The sequence below is a fragment of the Lycorma delicatula genome, chromosome 2, assembly GCF_047948215.1.
Source record: "Lycorma delicatula isolate Av1 chromosome 2, ASM4794821v1, whole genome shotgun sequence".
NCBI classification, from domain to species: domain Eukaryota; kingdom Metazoa; phylum Arthropoda; class Insecta; order Hemiptera; family Fulgoridae; genus Lycorma; species Lycorma delicatula.
The window spans coordinates 13,955,403-13,972,551 of NC_134456.1; the positions used below are offsets into that span (position 1 = coordinate 13,955,403).

At 29.6% G+C, this 17,149-nt stretch overlaps 1 protein-coding gene across 3 annotated transcripts in view; it reads left to right on the forward strand.

Annotated features, from left to right (window-relative positions):
* The first annotated feature begins 394 nt into the window (after positions 1 to 394).
* Positions 395 to 17,149, forward strand: part of LOC142320478 (solute carrier family 66 member 2) — a 226,221-nt gene continuing 209,466 nt past the window's right edge. For all 3 annotated transcript variants that reach the window (XM_075358298.1, XM_075358305.1, XM_075358301.1), the window contains exon 1: positions 395 to 622. The gene's annotated coding sequence lies outside the window, so the exon portion shown is untranslated. The remainder of the gene's footprint in view (positions 623 to 17,149) is intronic.

Sequence of the window (17,149 nt, forward strand, 5' to 3'; positions counted from 1 at the left end):
GAATTGTTTATATGAAAGAATTTGTTTTATATGAAAATAGTTACATTTCTTTCTGGTTTCTGGATAAGATTAATGTTATGATAAAAGGGTATGCCCTGTACAGCGACTGTCTGTCAAGTACAAGTAAGCATTTATTTTCATCGTAGTACTGCACGTTATTGAGAAGAGCAATAATGAATAGAATTCATTTCAGAATTTTAAACGTAAACTTACGTCTACTTCTCTAATTCATTACAATTGTTAATTATATTTATTGAAACCTTAATTATAATTTTTTTAACTTTTAAAATACTCCTACACATGCCAGGTGAAGTCTATCAACGAGAGATTTTACAACGTTTAGTTTCCGACACTGTTTATATCAGCTGTTGAAACATCTGTCAGTAGTCCATTCTGCCAGTTGTCATGGTGACTTGATGGTAGAACTTGTGTCATGTTTTGAAAAGTAACTAAATTTTTGTAAACATACTGTAATGTTTGTTTTGTGATAATATTATAAATGTTGTGGACTGTTCCTGATTTTATGAAAACATTTATTTATTTCATAAACATGGAGAAAATATATAAAGGAAGGCGTGTTCCATAATAGCAGCCATTGCTAGAATTTGGATACTTAACCTAGGTAAGAATTTTAACGTTATCGGTGTTACAGTTAAAAGTTACAGTAAAGTTACAGTTATCGGTGTTACAGTAAATTCTGTTGTTGTAGGCGTTTGTTTATGAATGAATCCAATAACATGGCGTTTTGTTTGTGGTTATAAACAAGCGTTAATGAAATACTTAATTTATTGCAATCTTCTGTGTAGCAGTTAAACGTTTTTTACTTTAATCAAATAAGAAATGTAGTGACAGTTAAAAAAATTATATCATTTTTTAAGTATAAATCGTTTAAATGATAGGTACATATTCCAAAAAATTGCTGCAGTTATACTAAGTAAAATATACTACTTAAGTTAAACTAGAAATCTTTTGCAAATTTTTTCTGTGGTTGTTTGTAGAAGAGAATTTTTTTTTTAATCTGAATATATTATAATATTGTTTCAAATGTTTTTAAAATTGATGTTAGCATATAGATTTGTTTTGCACATTACCTTTCAAGGTTTCTAAGTGTCTAACAAATCATTATTTTCTTTTTTTTACTCTTTTAGTCATAATATAACTTTACTAACTTTAAGATTATTTTGAGTAGATAAAAATAATAACCTTAATTAACAAAGTATACCTAGTTATTGTAAACTGCCTTGATTTTTTATTTATAGCCTCAATAATTTCTTCAATATAAATCACAATTTAAATTTGTATTAATAACAGTCGCTGATAAATTGTTTGCTCAAAATGTTTTATATCTTTGTTTAAATTGAAATTATTTTATGAAATGATTTTTTTCACTCTAATATTATTCTAAAGGTTATAAAAATATCTACAACTTCGTTTACCATTATTTCCAATTCACTCTAATGTTACTATTATATACCAGAGTATGATATTTATTTATAACATAGTTGTATAAGTTGGTTAAATTACTTTTCCCTGATACTTTTACTATTCTTACTACTGTGCTTTTATTATTTTACAGATAGTAAATTGCAACAGTTTACTTTTTATTCATAAGAATATATGTTATAGTTAGTTTGAGTTTTTAAATCGATTTAGACTGTAGTTAGCAAATTTGTTTTTATTTGTTATTTTTTTAAGTTAATTTTAATTAAGGATTAAATGCAGATTGTCCATATGTGCTTGTTAATTACCTTTTAGAGCCTAAACTGTTTGAAGAATTTCTATCTTTTCTATGTTATACATAGTAAAAGTGCATTAGAATGAGAATATCTTTTCTTTAATTGTGTCTATTTTATATAAATTTTATTTGTTATTTTTAAAGAAATTTTCTCTTTTTAAAACTGTTTCCTATATTCATAAATATCTACTGTCAATGTTTGTCACCTGTAATTTTATTAAGAGGTATTCAGATGTGCTAGGCCTATTATAAAGAAGTTACATTACCTTAGATTTTCCATTTGTGAATTAAGGTTAAAACAGGGTTTACCTGGCCTTATTTTAAACATTTAATCTCAGTTTTGATATTGCACTATAAAGATTTAAAAAAGGTACATTGATTAGAGAAATTTTATGTTTTTAATGAACATACATTTTACATAGAATTTCACATGTAATTTAAACTTACTGAATAGATGTAGCCATTTTAAATTGTTTACTCTTTTTGAACGTACTGAGTGCTTTAGGAGGAAAGGAATATAATTTGGGAACTGATCCCAAAGTTTGAAATAAGGAAAAAAGTTCACACAAACTTATGTTTGAAAATACTATTATTTTGTTTTGGCTAGCGAAATATTTTGCCTGGATTTCAGATTTCCTGGTGAAACGAGTTAATACTGAAATTTTTAAGGCCTTTTGTAAGAGGTAAGCTCTTATGTAAGACCTGTAGTTTTCATGTTATCCAGTGTAAAACAGAACTTATTTCAAGATTTGAAGTAGAATAGTTTTGTTAATTGGTTATTAAATGCATACATTTTTTATCAGAATTTGTAGAGAATTTAAATCTGAGAAAATTGGTGTGATAAAGCTATGAAAAACAAATAAACGATCAACTTTTATTAACAGAAAAATATTGTGAGTTTGTAAAATTTAAAAACAGCTGTTTTTAGTACAATAAATTTAGTTCTTTGAAAAATTAAAATACTTATTAATTTATTTAAAAAAAAAGAAATACTCACTGTGGTTTATACTGTATTAATGAACAATTGTTTGAAAATTCCTTCATTGACATCAGTGCACTTTCCAATTCATTTCCTTACATCTTCTGTCACCAACCTAATGATATCTTAATGCTCTTTGATGAGTGCAGCAGCATTGAGAATGCGAGCGATCACAGGTGTGCCTAGCGATTGCAAGTGCCTACCTTTTGCTTATAGACCTTGTATTTCATCCATCCCCATAGCAGTAATATAAGGGAGTAAGGTCCAGTGATCTAGGGCCAATTTACCGGCGCTCTATGTGTAATCCATTTAAATTTTTCCAAGTAATCCAAGTAAATTTTTCATTAAGAATTGTCTTACGTCATTCGTGAAATGTGTTTGTACTCCATCAAGTTGATAGTACATTTCAATTTATTTCACCAATGAGAAACTTTCAAGCACAGCACTAAGAAATTCATTATTTAAAAATTCCAGATAATTTCCTCCCATGACATAGTATGAAGGGAGGAAACTATTAATTGGTTGTCAAAGATGCCACACCAAACCTTCACTGAAATCATTGCTGGAAATTTGACATTTTCTCAAATTTAAATTCTGTACAAGGTTTGATAATGAAATTCGTGCATTTATTTTTAGTCATTTATCAAAGGTATTGTATTTCAAACCTAAAAACATGTATTTTGTCACCCAACCTTACTGTTTTGCATTGTATGTCATGAAAACTACTTACTGGTGATACAGTTCTGGGAGCTGTTTTTTTCAAATTTTCATGTCAAAAAACATTAGAAACCCTCACTTTTACCCCTTATATAAAACACCTTAAATATGTCAGTATGACCTGATTTCACTGGTAGCTGAAATCCAGGCAAAATGTTTCGTTAGCCGTTAACTTTATAGCAAGGTGTTTTCGAACACATTTGTATGAATATTTTTACCTACTTCAAGCTCTAAAATCTGTTCCCAAATTATTTTCCTTGCCTCCTGAAAAACATTGTAGTTATTTTGAGTTTTTAATTTTCAAAAAAATAAGTTTCACAAAGAATTACATTTTTTTTGTTTTTCAGCAGATCCTTCATTAACATTTTACAGTTTTATCAAGGTCTATCTAGTACCTATCAAGCTTTGGTTACACGTTTTCTTTTAAATGAATTCTGATCATTTTTTCTGTTTATTTTTCAATTTGCCCGTCTAATTACTTTATTTTAAAAGTATTCACCAGTACAATCATTAAAATCTCAATTATTACACATCATCTCATGTAGTCACTACATCCAATTAGGCTATTATTATAATTTATACATTGTTTATATGTATTCTCTTTATTAATTAACAGTATATATTTTTGTGGTTATGTACTGCAAAATGCATAGGTTTGTTGACTTAAAATTAATTTTTTGAAACCAAGTATTTTTACTAAATTTTATTGGTATTTAAATTTAAAATAATGACCATTCAAACATTTGTATATGTCTATAACTCAAGTTTCTTTTAATCCAATTGTGCTGCACACAGAGTAAAGTTTATTGTTTATTTTCTAGATGGTGTTTGTAAACTTTGATTTAGAAATTATTATATAACACTGTGGACTTAACATGTGTGATAAGATTATGTTAGTCTTCGTTTAATAGATTTACAATTAGGTTTCTTCTTTTTAAACATACTCTATCAAAATGAAAGTATCTTAAATGTGTGACAGTTTTATTGTTCATTTCTCTTTATCAGAAAATTATTTTTTAATATTACCTTGTTTTTTTGAAGATGTACTATACACAGTGTATCATTAGCATTTTTAACATTAGGTTTATTTTAGTATTAATTGATGTTTCAATATGTACACTGTAGCTAAGAATCCTAAAAATTTGTGCTAATAAACTGTTAAAATGTTATTTACATTTTTTACTTATCTGTATCATTTTATTACCCCAGAGATACACATTCAACTTGACTGATAATTAATTATTTTATAATTGAGTAAATTAGCCGGCCTCCATGGCATGACTGGTAGCGCCTTAGCCTTTCATCTGGAGGTCCTAGGTTTGAATCCCAGTCAGGCATGGTGTTTTCATAGACATGAAATTGCCATTTCATCTCATCCTCTGAAGCAATATCTAATGGTGGTCCTGGAAGCTAATAAAAAGAATTGAGTAACGTAACATTAATATGCTTAGAAATTTAATTAATATACATATAAGAAAATAAAAGTGAAGTTTAATTTCCGTATATAGTTTTATTCTGTTTTTCATTCTTATGCACTGACACATTATTATGATATTCTGTTAATATCCAGACATCTAATACTGCTTTGTTGATTCAGGGTCTAGGCCTTTGCATTCAATTTGATACTGAATAAACTTGTAACTTATTACATACTTAGATTACCTAGACTGGAATTTGTGGTTATTTAGAACGTAACATTAAATTGGTGACTAAGAGATATTATTAAAAAGCCGTTAGTGTTAAAATATAGTGTATTCAAAAGAGGAGGACCCATCACTTAATTTAGTCTATAAATAATGGTTTATTGGCAAAAACATATGTAATAATTTACACCACTGTTGTTAGGTGTACGCTGTCTATTTTGAGGATGGCATTGATAATGTTTTGTCTTCAATTCCTGCTTGGTGTGTGAATTGCTCCTATAAATCATTTCTTTTAAGTAATCCCACAGAAAGAAGTATGAACTAGTCAGATCAGGGGATCTTGGTGGCCACAATCCTTTAGAAATGATTTTTCCACCAAAAACATTGTGTAGCATCTCCATAGCAGAGCAAGCTATACGGCAAGTGGCGCTATCCTGTTGCAAGCAGCACTCATGTTCATCTTCTTGCAGTAAGCCTATGAACTGAACTGTTGGATAATTTCCTGGTAGATGGCAGCATCTACAGTTTTTTTTTAAAACAAGGCTTCTATCATTCATTGCCTTAAAACCACACACCATACACCTATTTTGATAGATTAAAAGAAATGTGCGGGTTTTCACTCTGCCCACAGGTCCGGTAGTTCTGTCTATTAACATACCCATCAAAGTAAAACCAAACTTCATCTGTATAAAACTTTGATCTAAAATGCCAATGTTGCCTCAAGAAGTTCTCGAGTCATTGACAGTAGTGAACCCTTTTAGAATAATCAGCATTAGTTATCTCACGAAAACCTGCATTTGACAACAGATAACATTTCAGCATCCTCTCACTGCAATTTGGACTGAAGTTAGTGAAACATTCTTTTCCTGGCTTAGTCTCTTTTTTAAGAAGATATTGTAACTGCCTCTTTAATGCCCTCTACTACCTGCGTTGTTAAAACTGACGTATTTCTGGTCTAACACTGAACCTGTTTCACAAAATTTTTGAATAATACTTTTCTCTTGTGCTTCCTTTTTAAATTTCTCCCTGAACTTATACAGACGCAAGTCTCTAAATAAGTTTCTGTCACGAATACATGTTCATCAGTTAACCTCATTTCAACAAATACATGATTACGCAACCTTGTTCAAAAGCCAATGTTCAACACAGACTGACAGTACTCAAACGTGCAGGCAATAAACAAATCTTCCCCACTGCATCACCAGTTGTACCAACATTTGGCATATTATTTTACCCAACTCACACCATTATATGAATTTTAACAAAAATATGTATTTAGTATAAGCTACTGAGTGATTGGGTCTCAATAGAAAAACAAATAAACCACCGCATCAATCTCTTTATTTAGATATGCCCCATAAACAGAACTATTTGGGCAAGGATGATTGTCAAGACCCCTTGAGAATAAGGTACCCAAAAAAGAACAAATGTTAGTTTACTGCACCCAAACCATAAAGAGATTAATTAGGATTACAGCCATCCATATTAATAGTAAATTCTGATAATTGAATCATTTTTCCTCAAAGATCCAACAATGATATACTTTTAAGTTATTTTTATTGTTTTAGTTATTTTACTTATAAATACAATTTTATTATAAATATTTTGATTTTATTTGCTTTTAATCCAATTAATTTGTTTATTTAATAAATTAAAACAACAGTCTTGAATTTCCAGAAAGATGACTTGGGTTATTAAAAATGAATGTAGTTTAATTGCAAGTAAATTGGAGTCAGTAGGCTAGCTGATGAAAGTTTAGTTAAAGTTGTTCTGATTTGTGAATAAAATTACAGTTCTTTCACCATTTTAATGTTTTTTTTTAGTTTTTTCACCACTTATTCCCTATCAATTGATAGATATAATTCAAGACTTGCCTATCAGTAGCTTTGATATTTGGTTTTTCTCATTTCTGTTTTTATGTCAATTTATTTTGTTACCTGAATCATTTTATTATTTACATTAGGTGAAAATATTTGAGTATGTGAATCTGTTATTGTCATCCCTATGAAAGATCTATCTATAGTGTTGTAGATAGATTTGGTGGATTAATATGTTTTGTTTTCGTGATGTTAATGAAATTATTTAATTAAAGGTATTAAATCATATTTTTAATTTCTTTAAATATAATATAATTTATCTTCATATGGTAAAACATTAGCTCATTGAAACTTATTTGGGCTAATTATTTTTGTTACTCTTGAGTTTCTTTTATATAACATTTTTTATTTGTTTAACAGTAAACAGTTATAAATGTATGATGTATGTTTCATAATGAAAACTTGTTAACTGGTCTGTAAAATTTTGAATTGCATTTAACTTATGTGTTTTACAAGTTATAACATTAACAAGTATTGTACAACTTAATATTTATACTTAATTTTGTTTTTGTTATTATATATGAGATAATTTTAGGAAGATTGTGATGAAAAGTGACATTTGGATTAGTAATCAATAAATGTCAACTGCTAGTTAATCGGCTTTGATGATCGTTTTGTAATCATTTCTAGTATTTTCTATAAGCCTGTATTAAATCAGCCTATTCAGTTCTTGTCACTGATGGGGTCTTGTTTCATTGTACATCTTTTTATCACAAAATCATAAATGATTACCGGTGATATATATTCAGAGTTTATTTCATTGATTTCAAACAATGAAATAAACATTGATGTTAAATATTTTTAAAAATCTAATCGTTATGAAATGTTTAGAACAGTGCAGTTTTTAAATATTTATTAAAATTCAATGAATAAGAATGCAATAGATATAAATTTGTTCTCTGTTGTTTAATTGACAATAATTACCAACAATATAAGTAAATATAATCTATATATATGACAGAAAGTTTTAATTAATAATTAAGTTTTAATATATATGTTCTGTTTAGGATTTAGTTTATTTTTCTAGTTATTAATAAAAAAAAAAAAAAATTGATTTGAGATTAATGTATTAGATTATTATGAATTGATATGAGGATTGTTTTAGTTAAGTGTTGTATTGAATTTATAATTTAAATTTGCAAAATTGTAGTGATATAGATGGTCAAATATTTTACCACATCTTGGCAGATTTGATTTTTATATTTATAAAGTACAAATAACATTTGGTTAACATATAATATATAATGTATATAATGCGTCTTTCAAATAGTCTTTTGTTTCATTTGTCTCCTTTTCATATGCGGTGAAGAATTGAAAGAATCATTATTAATCTCAGGAACTCATGAGAAAAAATTATCCGAAAAAGGATGAAACTATCATTCATTGTTGTTTTTCTTCAGAACTGTTGTAGATACAACGGATAGGACTATAGGATGGTAATTAATGGGTGGAGAAGTACTTCCAGATTTTGCAGTCGTATTTTTTTTAGGTTTTGTTAATTATTTAATAATATCATACTAATTATAGTTTAGAAAGTGAAAATGCATTTGTGCAGTAATTTTATCTGAGGTGTCTGAAGTAGTGTTGGGACTGATAAGTACAATGGAAGGGAAATGTAGTTCAGTGGTGGCAAGGTGTTTGTGGCTTACAGGTCTAGCATGTCAACTAAGTTCTAAACTTCGACAAGAAATACCGTATATGATTTCTCCTTGAGAATGTCTAACCTTGATTGAGACTTAAATAACAAGATTATAATGTAAATCATTTTATTTGTGTTCGTAGTGATTATTTACATTTTTTTAATACTCTTATTTCCTGGAATTACCAGTATATTGTTAGAAATATCGGAATCATCAAAGTAATTCATCTTATGCTTTATTTACATACATGCGCAAGTGTAAGCGCGCGCGCACACACACACACACACACACACACACACACACATACGCTTATGTAGTTGTTTAAATATTGTTAGGAATATTGTAATCTTCAAAGTAATTCATCTTAGCTTTATTTACATACATGTGCAAGTGCAAGCGCACACACACACACACACAACAGACTTTTGTAGTTGTTTTAATTGCATTGTATAATACATATATGGGTAATTTCCAAAAAAATCTAATACAAATGATTAAAACAAATTTTTCACTTTATTGAAATAAGTATAAAATTGATTTCTGTCCCTGTCTGGTTATTTACACAATAATTTATGAGGGTTCATTTAATCCTATTAAAATTTTCATTAATTTGTTATTAATTTTTTAACTCGATGGTTGGTTGTATGAAGGTGAGCCAAATTTTCCTTGAACTTACATGTTTAATATATATATATATATATATATGTAATTTATTCTTTATTTTTCTCTGCATAATAAAAGTAATAAAAAATAATTTGGCTTTTTCCCAACGTAGCTTTAATGACTACTGAATGAGTTACTTTCTTTTATATCTTACTTCTGATTTATAAGACCATATGTCTGATAATTTTTTTTTATTAAACCTATTTTTCAAATGATGGTAATATTTTCAAAATTAATCACCAATTATTTTATATCTGCTTTTTTAAGTAGGTATTATTCTGGGTTAATATTCTTAAATTATTATTTACAAATGGGATGATTTACTATTCGGATGAGCGGTTAGTATTTATTATTAACTGTGTTGTTTCTTCCACACCAAAGAAAATTAGTATTTTTATTATTTGTCATATAATTATGCACATAATATGCATCTTCTGGATAACTGATTTCTATAACCGCATGTTTTTATTATAAGATTTTATTTTATCAAGCTTCGTTCAGTAATGCCATTATTAGTTTTAATTAAAACGTAACACATGATCGCGTTGTTTAATCACTTGTCTGGAGTTTCATTATGTTTTTTTTTTATTGGTTAGCGATTTTATATCCTATTATGGGAGGACTGTTCAGAAAATAACCGAACATTATTAATTACACGTCAACGGAGATATTTAGTGATGTGTGGTTGGCAGATTGGGTTCCGCATAACCTCCTCTGTAACCGCATGTTCTTGGATTGTTGATATCCGGTTTTGTTTTCGTGTTATTGTTAGTCGATTACGACATGTTTAAGTGTTAGTAGCTGTTATCGGGAGCAACGATACAAAGTAAAATTTTGCGTGAAAATGGGGAAAACTGTCACAGAAATGTTTCAACTTTTGAAACAAGCTTACGGAGATGAGGCTCCGGGTCGTACGCAATGTTACGAATGGTTTTCACGATTTAAAATTGGTCGTCGGTTAATTGAAATGACCCTCTACTAGGAAGGCCTTCGACTTAACTGATGACACCCGCGTTCAGAAAATCAACGATCTGGTGCGCGCAAATCTGTCAGAGGACTTGCAGGAAAGGTTAGCATCTCGATTTGATCATGCCGTAAGTACTCATCGAGTTGCAGCGAAGTTTGTTCCTCGTTTGATGACCGAACTGCAGAATGGACATCGAGTGGATGTTTGCCGGCAACTTGTTCAACAAGCCGATGACGATGAAACATTCACGTAAAGGATCATAACGGGAGACGAAAGCTGGGTTTACGGTTACGACATCGAGACAAAAGTTCAATCAACACAACGGATCTGGAAAGGATCTCCACATCCCAAGTAAGCGCCTTAGTCTTGATCCGACGTCAAAATGATGCTCCCTGTTTTTCGGTTAATGGGATTGTGTATTTTGAATTCTTCCTCAAAGAAAAACAGTGAACCGTGCCGTATTAGCAAGGAGTTTTACAACGGTTAGGTGAACAAATCCGCAAAAAGAGACCAGAGTTGTGGCGAGACAACTCATGAGGTTCCTTCACCAAGACGATGCGCCTGCACACCCATCTTTGTCAATTTGTCAGTTTTGTTTCAAAAATCAGATGACTCGCCAGACCTGGCTCCTTGGGATTTCTTCTTATTTCCGAAATTAAAATCAGTGATGCCATTTTGAGACTGTTAATGACATTAAAGAAAAGAAAATTCGTTACGGACCTTAAAGGCAATTTCAAATGTAGTAATCTAGGACTGATTCACAAAGTAGGAACACCGCTGGGAAAAGTGTGTGAATAGTGGAGGGAGTACTTTGAAGGGACAAGTACCACTAATCTGTAAAATTAATAATAAAGAAATAAATAAAAATAAACTTCGGTTATTTTCTGAAGAGATCTCGTACACATATTTGTTTTATTTAAAAATAATTAAAGATTCTTTTCTGGTTGGTTGTCATTATAGTTTTTAGTTGCTTACATTAAATTTCCATGTCTGTATAACTTGTTTAGTTGATTACGCTTGATTTTTTTCTTACTTTTATTTAGGTCAAATTACTATCTAGTATCTTTATGTTGCTTAAAAATAACTTCAATACAGTTTACTGTAAATTTGTCTAATTTCCTTTTTCTTGTTTCCCCAGTTTTTCAAACATTTTTATCAAACTTTGATGAATTAAGTCGTGTTTCTGTGACACACATTATTGAAAAACTATTTCCTAATAATGTGCTTTGTTAGGAGTCATTCGATGAGCTTCTTAGAGACATAAGGATGATCAATTGTACATCATTGGTATACATTTTTTGTTTTCTAAAATATATATATATATTTTTTCTAAAACATTCTTGCATATATAAATAGTAAATATTTTAGGAAAAAATTATTAATATGATTTACAGAACAAATTGAACCTATTATGAGTAGCAATTTTTACGCCGGTTACTGAATTGCAAAATTATACAATGTTATTCTCCAATATTATATTTATTAGAATTCTAGTATTATATATCAATGTACAACGTCATATTAAGAATTAGGAAGTGTGAGTGAGGTAGTGATTGTCTATCTGTGTAAAACTGCCTATGGACTCTGGTTTTTATACAGAGGATTGCAAAAAACTAAACCGGCAGTGAAGATACATATTGGGTAAAGCCATGCTTCCTATTCCTCATAAGGTATAATTTAAACTTAATTTAGTGTAAGTTACACCGTGTGAAAGTACATCATTCAATCGATTTGAACCAGGCCTTCTGATGTTTTACATGTTAAACTAATTTATTCACCCAAAGATTATTTTCAATTATTGTCAGAAGTAAAAATATGTAGCGATATGTTACTTGCTTGTTTCAATTATTTCTAGCGTTACACCATATCATATTTACAAACTTTGTTTGTTGACATTTTATTTGTTTTAATGATACGCTTGATTTTTATGAGCTGTAATATTGAATTTGAAATACACATACATTTGTGAAATACCCAGTACGTACAAAATTCAGATTTTTGTTATGCGGCTTGTTTTGAATCTTGCACTACACGTGTTGTAATTAGTAATAACATTTTTAGCTGAAATTACTCGATTTGTATAAATTTTATTTTTTTACCAACAATCTTTCAGTAACAAGTTAATGCTATTCATCTTCGTTTATTTATTTATTTTTATGTTAAAAATGTATGTTTTGCAAATTAAGTTAATTTATTTGTGGATGAGCTTAATTCAAATTTTTATTTACTTACTTATGTATACTTACTTATGTATAGTATGTTATTTTATAAATCATATAAATTGTTTGGTTATAGATTATGTTATATATACTATTTATAAGTTATAAAATGATTTTATGTGTTAGAGATTTATTTTGTTTTTTTTTTCAGTTCTGCATATATGTAATAGTAATACGTGATAAATGTCAAATCATACTTGATCATATGTGCTCATTAAAATCACTATTCATGTTATAACATGTTTTATTACTTTTAGATAAGAATAAATTTGTTTTATTATTTTTTTTACGTAGTTATATTTCTTTTATCGGTCCATTTTCACAAATGGCATTTTATCTATTCATATAATGATAACTCAAGTCATCCCTGTGCACGCATCACACAAAAACTATTGGACAGATTTTAATAAAACTTTGCAGGTTTATATCTTAGAGGTTTGGTCATTATCACCAATTTGAATTATCACAATATTCGTATTCATTATAGAAAAAAAATTAATTCGCCGTTATATTTCTGTTACCATGGTAAAAGGAAAAGATCTCTTGAGTTACCGGTGTTCTTTGGTGGTTGGGTTTCAAGTAACCACACGTCTCAGGAATACTCAACCTGAGACTGTACAAGACTACACTTCATTTACATAAATACATTCATCCTCTAATACCTTAACAGTGGTTCCGGAGGCTAAACAGAAAAAGATCTGTATACCGCTCATCTAACCATTAGTTTATTATTATTAAACTTGTACTGTGGAAATTTGTGATTATTGAATAAGTGATTTTCAAATAGTAGGACAATTAGAAAAGAAGGAAAAATAATAATTATTGAGTAATGTTGAAAAAAGGGCATTGGAAAATTAATAATTTTGGAAATTTTGCATTGGAACTTTTGATTCCATAGACTTCAAACTTGTCGAGATGCCACCAAAGAAAAGAAAAGTATTGTTCAGATAACTCCTGCAGCCAAAAAAAAAACATCGTGCATTGCAAACACCTGAACAATGGGAGCTTCATCTACAGCAGAAACGTATCAGATCTTCTACATCAAGAACAAGGGAAATGTTGGAAGAGAGTTTAAGTTGTTACGAGTATTTATCAGTATTATTCTCACAACCATGAGGATAATGAACACAACGAGGGGTTTAGTTGGGTTATTTGGGAAGGGTGAGTGATGTTAGCCCAGACAAGCTAGTTATTTTTATAATGTTATTCTTAATTTTTACTAAATTAAAAAAAATTAATTTTTTCAGATATTTAAACTATGTATATGGATTTTGTGTTGTATTTTTTATCTATTTCTAAAAGAGCAGAAAGCTATTGTTATTAAGAAAATGTTAGGTATTTTTTTAAACTGTACCACCTTGCATATGTAACAAGGATTGACAGACAATCAATTTTAGAGAACAGGCGGACTTTTATCAGAAATTTTTTCTACTAATAGATATATATATTTTTAGCATTTTTAAATTTATTAACCGATTAATAAACCAGTTAACTGGTGCGTGCATGAGATCATGCACGCATGTGGCAAAATTTTCCATTTCTTTTTTTTTGTCTCCAAGATATGAATACAGTTTGTATCAATAATCGACCCGTTGTGAGTGATTATGATACAAGACAAATAAATTAAAGAGCCCTTCATGTACGTCTCATTTCTTTCAGCTCTATTCAATTTATGACCAAAGCGTAGGAGAAGTATATTACAAGAAAATAATTTTTCCTTTATCAAATAATCCTGATCTTTTGAAATAAAATAACCAAAATTATTAGAACAGGAAAATTTGAGAAACAATGCTCATTCTAATTACAGTGACGTGTTGTCATAGTACCTGAACTTCACAACATTCAGTTAGGTTTCTAATGTGGAATTACTTTTATTTTAGTAGCCTCTTATAACTATAGCTCTTCCAATATATCAGTAAAGTGGTTTTTCAAATAATGTATCGTTAAAAAAAATTGAATTCCAAATGAAATTAATGAATTCTTGTACTCATATTTGAATACGTTTGATATTGGTGTATATTCATTGTTGGAGGTCTATTAAAAAAAAAAGAAAAAAGTGGACTAGTACAAGATGGAAACGGCCAAATTCCAGAGTTCTTTTCTTCGGTTCAGTTTCAAAGGAAATTAAGCATAAATCCTTGAGATTCATTCTTTCTGACATAAACCTGAAGGTTTACTTCTGGTTTGTAGTGCTACACCGACACTGTGGTGGGTCAGCCAAACATTTTTTGCAGGGATAACGCTCTGATTTTTTGGTTGTCCTGGGACATCTCTTCAAGGGTTACAAAAGAGCTCGATTACTGTAGCGACCAAAGTACCAATGGTAAAATCGGATCGATAGGTTTACCCTGCTTTAGAGACTGTGGATAATGCACATTTTCCCAGAGATAGAAGAACAATAAACAATTTATCAGTTTACAGTATCTTTTCTAATATCTCTTGTCGGTGTGATGGATGTAAAGTTGGGGTACAAACGGCACAAGTATGAGTTGCTTTCTCTGAGATTAATGACGTTAATTATGCAGCCAGCTCGATAGTACAAAATGTATATTTAATAATCGTTTACATGTGTATATGCTTCCTTTGATATTCTTTTATAATAATGTACATCATTCATAGTGAATTTTTTAATATTATTTATAAATATATTTAATTAATTGTGTTACATCATGTGTGTATTGTGCTTATTCTTTCATGTATGATAATTATTTTTGTAAGAATACGTATTTGTAATACTTTTTTTTTTTGAAGTGATGAGATACTTTACAGTTCAACAATACAGTAACACTTTATATGTATTCTTTAAAACATTTCTCTTTTTAAAGTATTGTTTTATGTATATATGTACATTTATAACGTTATGTGTAATTTTGTTTTATGTTGTAACTAAAGTTTTACCGCTTATGTTAAGATTGTGGTTTGGTGTAAAAAGTTATTTTCTGAAAATTTATCTTTTCCTTTTTTATTATGTGTACTGATTCATTAAGTAAGTAGTACAATTTTGAATAGTTATTTCTTAATTAATTCCCTTAGATATTTAGTTATAAAAGTTTTCCCATCTGATGTTTTTCGCTAATGATTTATAGCTCTACAATATTATAAGTTAATCCTCTGATTTCTTTGGTAAATGTTTTTTTTTTTTTTTTTTTGTCTTCAGTCATTTGACTGGTTTGATGCAGCTCTCCAAGATTCCCTATCTAGTGCTAGTAGTTTCATTTCAGTATACCCTCTACATCCTACATCCCCCAACAATTTGTTTTACATACTCCAAACGTGGCCTGCCTACACAATTTTTCTCTTCTACCTGTCCTTCCAATATTAAAGCGACTATTCCAGGATGCCTTAGTATGTGGCCTATAAGTCTGTCTCTTCTTTTAACTATATTTTTCCAAATGCTACTTTGTTCATCTATTTGCCGCAATACCTCTTCATTTGTCACTTTATCCACCCATCTGATTTTTAACATTCTCCTATAGCACCGCATTTCAAAAGCTTCTAATCTTTTCTTCTCAGATACTCCGATCGTCCAAGTTTCACTTCCATATAAAGCGACACTCCAAACATACACTTTCAAAAATCTTTTCCTGACATTTAAATTCATTTTTGATGTAAACAAATTATATTTCTTACTGAAGGCTCGTTTAGCTTGTGCTATTCAGCATTTTATATCGCTCCTGCTTCGTCCATCTTTAGTAATTTTACTTCCCAAATAACAAAATTCTTCTACCTCCATAATCTTTTCTCCTCCTATTTTCACATTCAGTGGTCCATCTTTGTTATTTCTACTACATTTCATTACTTTTGTTTTGTTCTTATTTATTTTCATGCGATAGTTTTTGCATAGGACTTCATCTATACCGTTCATTGTTTCTTCTAAATCCTTTTTACTCTCGGCTAGAATTACTATATCATCAGCAAATCGTAGCATCTTTATCTTTTCACCTTGTACTGTTACTCCGAATCTAAATTGTTCTTTAACATCATTAACTGCTAGTTCCATGTAAAGATTAAAAAGTAACGGAGATAGGGAACATCCTTGTCGGACTCCCTTTCTTATTAGGGCTTCTTTCTTATGTTCTTCGATTGTTATTGTTGCTGTTTGGTTCCTGTACATGTTAGCAATTGTTCTTCTATCTCTGTATTTGAACCCAAATTTTATTCCAGTCTACGTTATCGAATGCCTTTTCTAGGTCTATAAACGCCAAGTATGTCGGTTTGTTTTTCTTTAATCTTCCTTCTACTATTAATCTGAGGCCTAAAATTGCTTCCCTTGTCTCTATACTTTTCCTGAAACCAAATTGGTCTTCTCCTAACACTTCTTCTACTCTCCTCTCAATTCTTCTGTATAAAATTCTAGTTAAGATTTTTGATGCACGACTAGTTAAACTAATTGTTCTGTATTCTTCACATTTATCTGCCCCTGCTTTCTTTGGTATCATGACTATAACACTTTTTTTGAAGTCTGATGTTAATTCCCCATTTTCATAAATATTACACACCAGTTTGTATAATCTATCAATCGCTTCCTCACCTGCACTGCGCAGTAATTCTACAGGTATTCCGTCTATTCCAGGAGCCTTTCTGCCATTTAAATCTTTTAATGTAAATGTTTTATATATGTATAATTAATTAATTCCTAGTAATTAATCAAACTGTATTTTTACAATGGAGAGGTTGGGATATTATCTGTATTGAAGGATATTGTGTTA